This window comes from Portunus trituberculatus, chromosome 18 (genome assembly GCF_017591435.1).
Source record: "Portunus trituberculatus isolate SZX2019 chromosome 18, ASM1759143v1, whole genome shotgun sequence".
NCBI classification, from domain to species: domain Eukaryota; kingdom Metazoa; phylum Arthropoda; class Malacostraca; order Decapoda; family Portunidae; genus Portunus; species Portunus trituberculatus.
This window is the reverse complement of record NC_059272.1, coordinates 18,910,986-18,923,877: the sequence shown is the minus strand read 5'-3', so window position 1 is coordinate 18,923,877 and position 12,892 is coordinate 18,910,986. Positions and strand designations below refer to the sequence as shown.

Here is a 12,892-nt window from a genome sequence, read left to right as displayed (position 1 = left end):
ATTAAGCGGCGATTAATTAATGACAATTGTAATGAATTTCAAAACACGTTGCCTGATGGATCGAGGACAAGGGAGGAAAAGGAGGACACCCACTTTTTATTCTTTGTCTCCCAGAAAAAAGAAAATGGAAAAGAAAATGTTTGGGTGTTTTCCATTATTTATGCTGCTGCTACTACTACTACTACTACTACTACTACTACTACTACTACTACTACTACTACTACTACTATTACCGCTACCTCCACAGTTACTACTACTATACCAAACCACTACCAATACAACACACATTTTTTCAGCCTCCTCTCTTCCTCTTCCCTCTCCCTTTTTTTCCTTCCCTCTCTCCTTTTCTTTCCCTCTCCTCCCGATTTATCTCTGCTTTCTTTTCCCTCTTCCCTCTCTTTTCACCCTCCATTTCCTTTACTCTTTTCTTTCATCCCACGCTTCCTCCAGGCGGAATCTCGAACAAGTAAGAGGAGGAGGAGGAGGAGGAGGAGGAGGAGGAGGAGGAGGAGGAGGAGGAGGAGGAGGAGGAGGAGGAGGAGGAGGAGGAGGGCCACAGGTCACTCTCGAGGGCGTGGCTGAAGGAGTGGCAGCTGGAGGCACTTACTGAGCACATGACCTTAAGTGGCACTCAGACACACGCCGAGGAGGAGGAGGAGGAGGAGGAGGAGGAGGAGGAGGAGGAGGAGGAGGAGGAGGAGGAGGAGGTCAAGACTCGTTCGGTGGAGTTTCGAAGTAGAGTTATTGGCCTGCAGTGGACACGTGGATCAGTAAAATCTAAGGTGGTTTTAATTTTACTTCCTCGCTCATCACATGTCCATTACCGCGTCCTCGTGAGGTGATCAACGAGGAGGAGGAGGAGGAGGAGGAGGAGGAGGAGGAGGAGGAGGAGGAGGGGAAGAAAAAGCTGAAGGTGTGACGGATGGTGATATGAGGAATGGAGACGGTATGAGAGAGAGAGAGAGAGAGAGAGAGAGAGAGAGAGAGAGAGAGAGAGAGAGAGAGAGAGAGAGAGAGAGAGAGAGAGAGAGAGAGAGAGAGAGAGAGAGAGAGAGAGAGAGAGAGAGAGAGAGAGAGAGAGAGAGAGATAAAGACAGAGAGAGAAACAGAGATAGAGAAACTAAAAGACTAACTCACTGAAAACAAAACTAAAGACTCACTCACAAACTTAAAGACTAAGAAACAGAAAGACTGACTAACTGACTAACTGACTGACTGACTGACTGACTGACTAAGCAACAATAGCAATAAACAACAAAAACTACTCAAAACACACCACCACCACCACCACCACCACCACCACCTTTCTTGTATCCATCTAGAGAAGCAGAGATAGTAATAATTTCCTGAAGAGCAGTCGGTCCATCCCTTCTATCCCCTGAAGGCTGTTGGTCCGTGTCCCCGAGGCCCTTACAGCTCTCCACGCCCCTCCAACCCTAAGAACTTCCCGGCAGGCCAGTGATACGCAGGATTTACAGGACATTAAGTAACGAGGCTGGATATGGAGTCAGGATGAGGAGGAAGTAGCGAGTGCTGAGGAAAGAAGGAATAGCAGGACTGTTAAGGAGAGACGAGGGAATGTTTTTTTTTCTTTATTCAGAGCACTCTTATAAGAACGAAGGATTAATACCACCACCACCACCAATACCACAACCACCACCACAACAACAACAACAACCATCACAGCAACGAAGATGAAGGAATGACAGGGAGAGTGAGGATGAAGAGGAGTTAAAGAGAGACGAAGGAATGATGTTTTTCCTTATTCAGACCACTCTTATATGGATGGAGGAATAATACCACTACCACCACCACCACCACAATCAACATCACAGGAAAGAAGATAACGGAATGACAGGGAGAGTGAGAACGAGAAGGAATTAAGGAGAGACGAAGGGATGATGTTTTTCTTTATTCAAATCACTCTTATATGGATGGAGGAATAATACCACCACCACCACCACCACCACCACCACCACCACAACAACAACAACCACCATCACAGCAAAGAAGATGACGGGATGGCAGGAACAGTGAGGATGAAGAGGAGTTAAGGAGAGACGAAGGAATTATATTTTTTTTTCTTATTCAGAGAACTCTTACATGAATAAAAGAATAAAATCATCACCAACATCACCACCACCATCACCACCACCACCACCATTTAGCGAGTCTTCAGTTACTCATTCATCTCATTATCATTTATTTTCTTCTTTCCGTTGATCTGTTTACATTTTATCTTCGAACGATCAGATTAAGTAAGGTTAAGACGAACAAATCAACGGACTCTCTCTCTCTCTCTCTCTCTCTCTCTCTCTCTCTCTCCCGTAAATTTAGCCTCATCAAAAGTGCGCGTGGTAATTAAAGATGAAATATAGCTGTCGTGCTCCGCGAGGGCCGCTCTGTTAACTTAGGCAGCCCCGCGATTTACGACCAAGTGGATTATCATGGGAATGGATGGATGGGTCACTCAGTCGATCACTTTTTATAGATTTATTTAGTCACCGCTTCCTTTTTTACGCTCGTTTTCTGTGATGAACGGACAGGAAAGTGATCGGGTTTGAGTATGGTGTGTGTGTGTGTGTGTGTGTGTGTGTGTGTGTGTGTGTGTGTGTGTGTGTGTGTGTGTGTGTTGGTTTTTCTGTTTATTTATTTTGGTGTATACTCTCATATATCAGTTTTTTTGCACGTAGTTTCTTTTTTTTTTTTTTTTTTTCGTTTATTTTGTATAGGTGGCCGGTTTGGTGGTGGTGGTGGTGGTGGTGGTGGTGGTGGTGGTGGTGGCGGTGGAGGTGGCGGTGGTGGTGGTATGTTATCGCTCCTCTGTCTGTTGTTATTTATGTGCTGCGTTACATGTTACGCTGCTCGTACATCAACAAGTTAGAAGATCTCCTCCTCGTTGCCCATCGCACTATATCTTTTGTAATTGTGTCCCCTCTGCATACACACACACGCACACACTCACTATCACTCTTTTCTATCTTCCATATTTCAAAAGTATCTTAAACCTCTATTTCTTCTTTTCTTTCTATCTAACACAGCCTTAACCTTTTTCAATACTGGGACACGTTTTTACCATTTACGATTAGACCAGTTTATTGACATTAGGAAGGGTCTATGGAGGTCAGAAGATTAATGGCCACAGTCTTCACTATTTCAATCCCTGACATAAGTTTCTGAAGCTGTATAAAACCACCGAATAGTAAGGACAATGAATATGAAACCCGTCATGGTACTCAAGAGGTTAATTACTATTCATTTTCTTTTCCTTTCCTTTTTTAATTTAGTTTCTCTCTATCTGAAGTGTCAAGCCGCAGTGCGTGGAGACTTCAATGAATCAATAAACCTCACGCTAAGACTCTCCAATGTGTGTGTGTGTGTGTGTGTGTGTGTGTGTGTGTGTGTGTGTGTGTGTGTGTGTGTGTGTGTGTGTGTGTGTGTGTGTGTGTGTGTGTGTGTGTGTGTGTGTGTGTGTGTGTGTGTGTGTGTATTCCCTTTGAGACCGGTTACTTTATCACGAGGAGAAGAGTATTGGAGAATCAGGTGTGGGAGGAAATTGCCTTAATGTATGTAAATATATTATGTAAAAAGCATAAGCCCCACTCTCCCCCTCCCTCTTTCACTCTCTCTCCCTGCCTCTTTTTTTCCCCCTCCCTTCCTCTCTCTCTCTCTCTTTTTCTCTCAAGTCCTATCAGCTCTTTTTTTTTGTTTTGTTATTTTTTCCCTCTCCTTCCCGCTCGCCTTTCGCTCTCGGAACCACTTTTTGTGTCCCATCTCTTGACGTTTCTTAAAATATTTGTGTTTTTCCAGCTGCAATATTTTCCAGGCCGCCCCTCGAGACTCGCCCTTTGATCCAAGACCTTCAGGTAAACGCGAGGTGAAGGTAATTCTTTGTTAGCTCCTTGCTGGGAAGGTAAGAGACAGACAGACAGACAGACAGACAGACAGACAGACAGAGAGAGAGAGAGAGAGAGAGAGAGAGAGAGAGAGAGAGAGAGAGAGAGAGAGAGTACTAGTATAAAAAAAAGGACAGTCCTAAGAATCCAATATTTCGTTAAACTATCTTTCTTTAATCTCTCTCTCTCTCTCTCTCTCTCTCTCTCTCTCTCTCTCTCTCTCTCTCTCTCTCTTACCTTCCCAGCAAAGAGCAAACACTCCCACTTCAACCACGGCTCACTCTGTACTACAACGACAACTGGCACTGGAGACTATAGCTCAGGTGTCGTCTTCCCTTCCTGTGCCTCGTCTCCTCTACACCGATGGCTCCGTTCAAGCTGATGGACGGGCAGGGTGTACACTCTTAATTCTCCCCAGACACGGACGCCTGGAGGCTGGACTGGCCGACGTCTCCCAGATTACTCCAGTTCCACCTTCGGCGAGCTCTATGGCATCTTCGACACAATCAGCCTTCTGTGCCAGCGTGGACTCAGTGCGATGGTTATCTGTGACTCTAATACAATTTGTACATTTGTAATTGTTTTGGTCTGACGCTTTTGAGCGCAATAAATTAAATCAAATCAAATCAAATCTCTCTCTCTCTCTCTCTCTCTCTCTCTCTCTCTCTCTCTCTCTCTCTCTCTGACATTCATTCGTTATCCTCCTCCTCCTCCTCCTTCTCCTCCTCCTTCTCCTTCTTCTTCTCCTCCTCCTCCTCCTCCTCCTCCTCCTCCTCCTCCTCCTCCTCCTCCTCCTCCTCCTCCTCTTCCTCCTCCTCCTCCTCCTCCTCTTTATCCTACTATTTTCCTTAATCCTCATTGCCTTCTTTTCTTAATCTTTCTCCTCCACCCTCGAGTACTTCCACTCAGTATCACAATATCTTACTTCTCTGACCTCCTCCTCCTCCTCCTCCTCCTCCTCCTCCTCCTCCTCCTCCTCCTCCTCCTCCTCCTCCTCCTCCTCCTCCTCCTCCTCTTGACCTTCTTTCATTATAGGTCATTTAAAGAGAATGGCCGCAGCAGCTCAGTCCCCGCCATCCCTTCCCCCCCTTGAAAAAAAAAAAAAAAAATAATAATTAAACCCCGCACCACTTTCACACACAGCTGCACCTCCTGGCCCTTCCCGTCCCCCCCCCCGCCCCATCGGAGCCAACACCTGCCTAAAGACCACTGCTTCATTGCCTCTAAAAAAAAAAATGTATGTATCAAAATGCACATGTTGAAAAATAATGGAAAAAAGAAAAGTTTGCATATAGAAGTTACATTATTTTTTCGTCACTTTGAATATAATTGGTATGATTTTTTTCCTTCCTTTGTTTTCATTGATTAATATTGGAGTCTTGTGTGTGTGTGTGTGTGTGTGTGTGTGTGTGTGTGTGTGTGTGTGTGTGTGTGTGTGTGTGTGTGTGTGTGTGTGTGTGTGTAATTCACTGTTTGATCTGCTGCAGTCTCTGACGAGACAGCCAGACGTTACCCTGCGGAACGAGCTCAGAGCTCATTATTTCCGATCTTTGGATAGGCCTGAGACCAGGCACACACCACACACCGGGACAACAAGGTCACAACTCCTCGATTTACATCCCGTACCTACTCACTGCTAGGTGAACAGGGCTACACGTGAAAGGAGACACACCCAAATATCTCCACCCGGCAGGTGTGTGTGTGTGTGTGTGTGTGTGTGTGTGTGTGTGTGTGTGTGTGTGTGTGTGTGTGTGTGTGTGTGTGTGTGTGTGTGTGTGTGTGTGTGTGTGTGTGTGTGTGTGTGTGTGTGTGTGTGCTGTTTTTTTTTCAATATTCTATTCCTATTATTTTCTCATATAGCATTTTTTTTTCCTCTAGTTCATTTAAATTTCGTTCTGTTCTTTTTTTCATTTCCATATCTCTCTCTCTCTCTCTCTCTCTCTCTCTCTCTCTCTCTCTCTCTCTCCCCTTGTGACGTCAAACGCGGCTCCTAATTATAGTAAGTTTCATGTTGAACGCGGTGCTTTTAACGTAATCACCAAGTAACGTAATGAAAACTGTATCCAATGATGACCCTTGACTTTTTAATACCATGCTAATAATCCTGAAATATTCGTGGCTTACAACGTGATCACCCACTCCAATTAAGAACACAAGGGAAGCTGCAATACAAAAAAAAAAAGCCAGATGGTCCTCGCACGGTTGTCTCTTCTCGCACTGTTGTCTCTTCACGTCTCAAGTGACTGATGATTAATGAGCTGGTCAGTTAACCCCCTTGAGTACCATGACGCGTTCCCCTATTCAATCTGCTTACTATTTGGTGATTTTATGCAGCTTCAGAAACTTGTGTGGGTGATTAAGATAGTGAAGACTCTGGCCATTAATCTTCTGACCTCCATAGACCCTTCCTAATGTCAATAAGATGGTCTATAATTACACAAATCTCAAGGTAAAAAAAAATGTCCCAGTATTCATGAAGGAGTGAATAAGTAAGCGAAAATCGTCTCTCCTTTAGTTCATTTTTCATGAGAGAGATAATTAGTTGGTTCCTTTTTCTTTACGTGGGTATGTTTTCTATCATTGTGTCTTCCTAGTTTGTGCTTAGAGAGAAAAGAAAGGTTAATGGAAAGAGAGAAAGAGAGTCATGTTGCAGATGTAGGTGGTTAGACTGAAAGATTAGGTCATTTTCTGAAGAGAGAGAGAGAGAGAGAGAGAGAGAGAGAGAGAGAGAGAGAGAGAGAGAGAGAGAGAGAGAGAGAGAGAGAGAGAGAGAGAGAGAGAAATCAATAACTAGCAGATGTAGCAGTATACTGTTAATATGTAAGTAGAAATAACGCTAGATAAATAATGGATAGTAGATAAATGAATAAATATTAAATTACAAGTAAATAACTGACATATATAATAAAAATAACTGAACGGAAACACATACAATTACACAAATACACAAAACAAACACTGAATGAATAATCACAAAATAATAAATATGTGACAAAAAGCATAAGGTAATAAATCAAAAGGCAACAAACTTCACGCACACACACACACACACACACACACACACACTTTACGCAACAAAACCTCAACAGACACACGTTAGCCGAGCAACAAAACACATTTAAACTTGCCCCGACAAATCATCATGCACTCCGCCTCGCTATGAGTTCTCGCCAAGTGCTCGAGTTAGAAGTTCTTTGAGTTAATTCGCGGAAAAATGTCACAAGCACGATAGCGTCTGGCGGCGTTCAATTCTTCCCGGGGGTCGCTAAACGATGCAAGTTTAATTGGAAACCTGAAGAGCCGCTGTGTGTGTGTGTGTGTGTGTGTGTGTGTGTGTGTGTGTGTGTGTGTGTGTGTGTGTGTGTGTGTGTGTGTGTGTGTGTGTGTGTGTGTGTGTGTGTGTGTGTGTGTGTGTGTGTGTGTTATCGAGTTATCCATTATTGTAAATGTTGTTCCAATGACTTTACGTACACCATAATCTAATTCATATGCATTATGCTTTATTTACTCTGTATTATTTGGGAAATGAAAACATATCTATCTATCTGTTTATTTATTTATTTATTTATTTATTTTTTTTTTTTTTGTGTGTGTGTGTGTGTGTGTGTGTGTGTGTGTGTGTGTGTGTGTGTGTGTGTGTGTGTGTGTGTGTGTGTGTGTGTGTGTGTGTGTGTGTGTGTGTGTGTGTGTGTGAACATGTATTAAACGAATGATGTTTCCAATAAAAAGTTTTCAGTAATCTAATTTTCCTCTTCTAACTCTTCCTCTTTCTCTACTTCATCATTCGAGAGAGAGAGAGAGAGAGAGAGAGAGAGAGAGAGAGAGAGAGAGAGAGAGAGAGAGAGAGAGAGAGAGAGAGAGAGAGAGAGAGAGAGAGAGAGACGATTAGGTAATAAAAATTTAACACACTTATACAAATAACATCACACAGACCCTTTCACAAAAAAAAAACGCTAATAACGATCAAATAGAATGGCAAGAAGGTAGGAGAAAATAAATTAAGTTTAAAAGAGAGAGAGAGAGAGAGAGAGAGAGAGAGAGAGAGAGAGAGAGAGAGAGAGAGAGAGAGAGAGAGAGAGAGAGAGGAGGTGGAGGGGAGGGGTAGATGAGGGCGAAGGTGGAAGAGGAGTGGCGCGAGGGCTCTTCCCTGCCTTCAAGTGATCCACCTTGCCAATGGTCTTTGAAACCTTCACACCACGGAGGCCAGAAGTGTCTCATAACCACACCTGCCTCCTCTCAACCTCGCCGCGGATCACTCCCACCCTTTGTCGCCAACTCTTCTCCTCCTCCTCCAAGACCACCTCCTCCTCCTCCTCCTCCTCCTGTTCCTCCTCCTCTTCTTCCTTTTCCTCCTTGTGGGTTAAAGAAAAGGAGGGCTGAGTTTAGGAATTCTATGGCAGGGTACAAAATCTGGATGGTAGTTATATTTTTTGTGTTTAATCGTGTTTGTTTATTCTTTTTCTTATTTTCTTTGTTCTTCTTCACCATTATTTCCCAACTTTTCCTCCTCTTTCTTCTCCTCCTCCTCCTCTTCTTCTGGTCTTCCTCCTCTTGTTTCTCCTCGCGGCCTGAAGAGTAAGGCTTGGTTTTAAAAGTGTAAGGAAGAATACATAGTTTGGAAGAATATTATATAACCAATTTTTGTATATTTTCTTCCTTCTTTGCTTCTCCTTTTTCTTCTTTTCTTCCTTCCCATCCTTTAACCCTCTGCAAAGTCTAAATCCTCCTCATCCTCCTCATCCTCCTCCTCCTTCTCCTTGTACGCTAAAAAGGAAGGCTTGGTTTGAAAATCGTAAAGGAAAAGTTATGGTTTGGAAAATATATTGTAAAGAATTGTCTATTTTTCTGATTATCATTATTATTTTTATTGTTATTACTATTATTATTATTATTATTATTATTATTATTACTAGTTATTATTATTGTTATTATTATTATTATTATCATTATTATCCTCATTATTTTTCCTGATCCTTGCAGAACGCAGGTGATGTGATTAGTCTCTCATCTCTCATCTCTCTCTCTCTCTCTCTCTCTCTCTCTCTACCGCCCCTTCCTCACAATTTTCTCCTCTAGCCTCCCGGCCTATCGGACAATATTTATCCCCGGCGGAGGCACACACGCCATCATTACGCAGTTTGCACAGGATGAACGTCAACAAGGCATCCACGAAGCTACCAAAACTGCGCATGCGAGGCTAAGTAACCAGCCAGTGTGCAGAGCCAGTGGGCAGAAAATGAGAAGTGGGTGTGTTTGCCTGGCTAGCGAGGAAGGGCACGGTGGACTCGACTACATAAAGTGTCGGTTGGCAGCCATGTGGAGATCGTAAGATGTAAGAAAAGGAGAAGAAATCCACTCAATTTACTGTCTTCTCAATATAGAATCAGAGTTTGAACAGTTTCCATGCTGCATTTAATCTACTGCTTTCTAAAGGCTTTAATTGAAGTGACACGGGTTTTTAACTCTTTCAATACTGGAACACATTTCTTCCATGATTTTTGGGCATGATTGGATAATTCTATTCATATTAGGAAGGGTTCATGGGGGTCAGAAGATTGATGGCCAGTCTTCACTATCTTAACCCCCACATGCATTTCTGAAGTTGCATGAAATCACTAAATAGAAGGTAGAATTAATATGAAAACGCGTCATAGCACTTGAAATTCAGGTTGAGGGCCTTTTGTCATAGTTCTACTCAGAAAGCAACAACATTTCTTCGTTATTAACAGGATACGTTTTCTTTTGAAAGGCTCCGCTTTGAGTTTAACAATTTTTTTTTTTTTTCGGTTCTAGTGACAGAATAACGAGATTTCTACAACACTAACTGAAGAAAAGTCTTGAAAATCTGGCTAATAAATTTGTAGCCTTTGAAAATAATAAAGGCAGCACAAATGGTGTTTTTTTATGGTTCTAATGTTAAATTACTAAGATGTCCACGTAAATAAAAGGAGAAACAGTCGTGAGAACAAAGCTAATCATCTCTGTTGCCTTTGAAAATAGTGATGGCGAAAGAGTGGACCGTTTCAGACTACCATTCACAATTTCTCTCTCCTGCCTTCAGTTATTGTTCTCCTATCTGGTGTTACATTGAGATTCGGGAAGCGAGGTGGCGATGGTGCTGGTGATGGTGGTGATGGTGGTAGTGGTGATCGTAAGGGAGGGGTAAGGAGACAGTTGGTGAGAGAGAGAGAGAGAGAGAGAGAGAGAGAGAGAGAGAGAGAGAGAGAGAGAGAGAGAGAGAGAGAGAGAGAGAGAGAGAGAGAGAGAGAGAGAGAGAGAGAGAGAGAGAGAGAGAGAGAGAGAGTGTGTGTGTGTGTGTGTGTGTGTGTGTGTGTGTGTGTGTGTGTGTGTGTGTGTGTGTGTGTGTGTGTGTGTGTGTGTGTGTGTGTGTGTGTGTGTGTGTGTGTGTGTGTGTGTGTGTAAGGGAGTGAGGGAGAGAAGAGGGAGCTTGGTGGTCCCTCCTCAATTCCTGCTTCATTGTTTTCGCTTCAGGACTCCAACGCTCCCTCAAGGCTACTCAGATTTCAGACAAAGGCACTTAGAGAGAGAGAGAGAGAGAGAGAGAGAGAGAGAGAGAGAGAGAGAGAGAGTGAGTGAGTGAGTGAGTGAGTGAGTGAGTGAGTGAGTGAGTGAGTGAGTGAGTGAGTGAGTGTGTGTGTGTGTGTGTGTGTGTGTGTGTGTGTGTGTGTGTGTGTGTGTGTGTGTGTGTGTGTGTGTGTCATCCGCCTATCATCCCCCATCCATAAATCTGTCAAAGCTTCTAAGGTTACCTGTTACATGAGCAATAACAAGCTGATTATTGAGTCCATGTAAGAGATTTTACCTTTTTCGAGCTACCTAGACATCTAAAACACTTGTATAAAGAGAGAATGTTTCAAAAGTTGGTGTTGAATGGATTAAAGAAACACTTCAGACATCTCCAGTTTTGAACAATATTCCTTCTATTAGCACCTTCATTTGGGAACTGGTATCACAGCGCAATTTTTTTTTTTTTCTCAGTTTAGCAGCCGTTGGCCAGTGCGTCCCTAAGAAAGAAAATACTAGACCATTTTAGCCATTAAAAGATGAAAATACAAAAACGGTGCAAGGAAAAGTAGACAAAAAGACAACGTTCCTAACCTAACTTTGTCTATAGCGCTCCCAAGCCCGGCACAGGATAAGCTTCGTTGTTGTTCTTTCCTTTTCTTTATTCCATAGGATATTTTTGGTGATGGTTTTTATCTGTTTTATTTGGGTTACAATTGTTTTTAGGTATTGCTAAGACTGACGTTCCTGTACACTGTGGTCAATAAACTATCTATCTATCTGTGTATCTATCTATCTATCTATGGGAGGCAGTAGTGTGCTGGTGATCAAATAGCGGGCAGGCACAAGGCAACCACAGCGCACCACAAGGCTGAGAATGTAAACACAGATATGAGAGGTGTTACAGGCATACCACCACCACCAACGCAACAATCATCATCATAGGGGAGAGAACAAGACAGCCACAGCCACAGCGCCCCTCAAGGCTCCGGCGGCGCTACCTTTCCTCTTCACAGCATCCCTCGGTTATCACGCCTCGCCGCTAACCCAAACAGACACGCTGGTTCTCAGAGGCAATTTCATCACAGGCTATTTACGTGTCAAAACACCTGAGGGCAGCAATGAGTGACGCTCCATCGGGTAGGTGAGCAAAGCAATACTCGAGCAATCAGGCTGAGCAGCGTTAATGGCCCCCACCACCTGAGACGCGACGCCAGCACAGCCACTCCTCCCTCGCCGCACCACCTTTCCCGGGAGAAGAGGCGAAGGGAACGAGATGCTGTAGTGGTGGTGGTGGTGGTGGTGGTGGTGGTGGTGGTGGTGGTGAAGATGATGGTATGTAATGTATTTAGTACGATTATATATCCGTTTTCTTTCACATATACGCACAAGATAATATTCCTGAAAAGTGTAAAAATATACTCTCAGGATCCGAAAAGACAATTGAATCACAGAACAAAATAGGTAATACAAATAAAACATCTCTGGCAACAACAACAACAACAACAACAACAACAACAACAACAACAACAACAACAACAACAACAACAACAACAACAGGGAAGGGGAGCGGGAAGCAGTTGGTGAGGGGAGCGGTATATGATAACCATGAACCGAGACACAGATACAGTCTCTCTCTCTCTCTCTCTCTCTCTCTCTCTCTCTCTCTCTCTCTCTCTCTCTCTCTCTGTAATGTCAGCACCAGCAGGCATCCTCTCCCCCTTAATGGTGAGTTTGATGACAATAACACCATCCCAGTCTGAGCCAATGCTGATCACATACCCGGCTTGCCTCCATCCAGGATTTAGGATTAAGCAGGTTTATCCCTAGAACGCCGCTGCTGCCCACTGAGCGTCCTGGAGAGGCTCACTGGCGGATGCAATACAGCAGAGGCGTCCAACATGAGAAAATACGTTAGTCTCTCAAATATCATTCCCGTTATCGTAGTTCAGCGGCACTAATCCTTGAGCACATGGCCTCTCAGAAGGACGAGGACAGAGGTGATTTGCTGGTGTTCTCTTAAATGCTTCTTTCTCACTGGTTATGTAGATTTACTTATCAATTATCACAAGAATCTTACTAATCACAACTCGAGGACAAAAAAAGTAATAAAAAATACACTTATACATAATTAGTGCCGACCTCGCCAGGATTCGAACCTGGAATCTTCTGATCCGTAGTCAGACGCGTTATCCGTTGCGCCACGAGGCCGTGAAATAGTTCGTGATTAATATTGGACAGAGTCAACGTAGATCCTTCTTTCTTTATTAGTATTGACATTAAACATAATATGAGAGTTGATTCCATACACAAGTTCTTAGAAGGATTATCATGGACTACAGACTGAGAGAGAGAGAGAGAGAGAGAGAGAGAGAGAGAGAGAGAGAGAGAGAGACTCGCAAACTATGCCATCTATTTTGGGAGCTCTCTCTCTCTCTCTCTCTCTCTCTCTCTCTCTCTAACACTTTTTT

At 43.4% G+C, this 12,892-nt stretch overlaps 1 non-coding gene across 1 annotated transcript; it reads right to left on the bottom strand.

The window, feature by feature from the left end:
* Positions 1-12,559: 12,559 nt before the first annotated feature.
* On the bottom strand, positions 12,560-12,632 carry Trnar-acg. Its single transcript has one exon. It is a non-coding gene; the product is annotated as a tRNA-Arg (tRNA).
* Between the last annotated feature and the right edge of the window lie 260 nt (positions 12,633-12,892).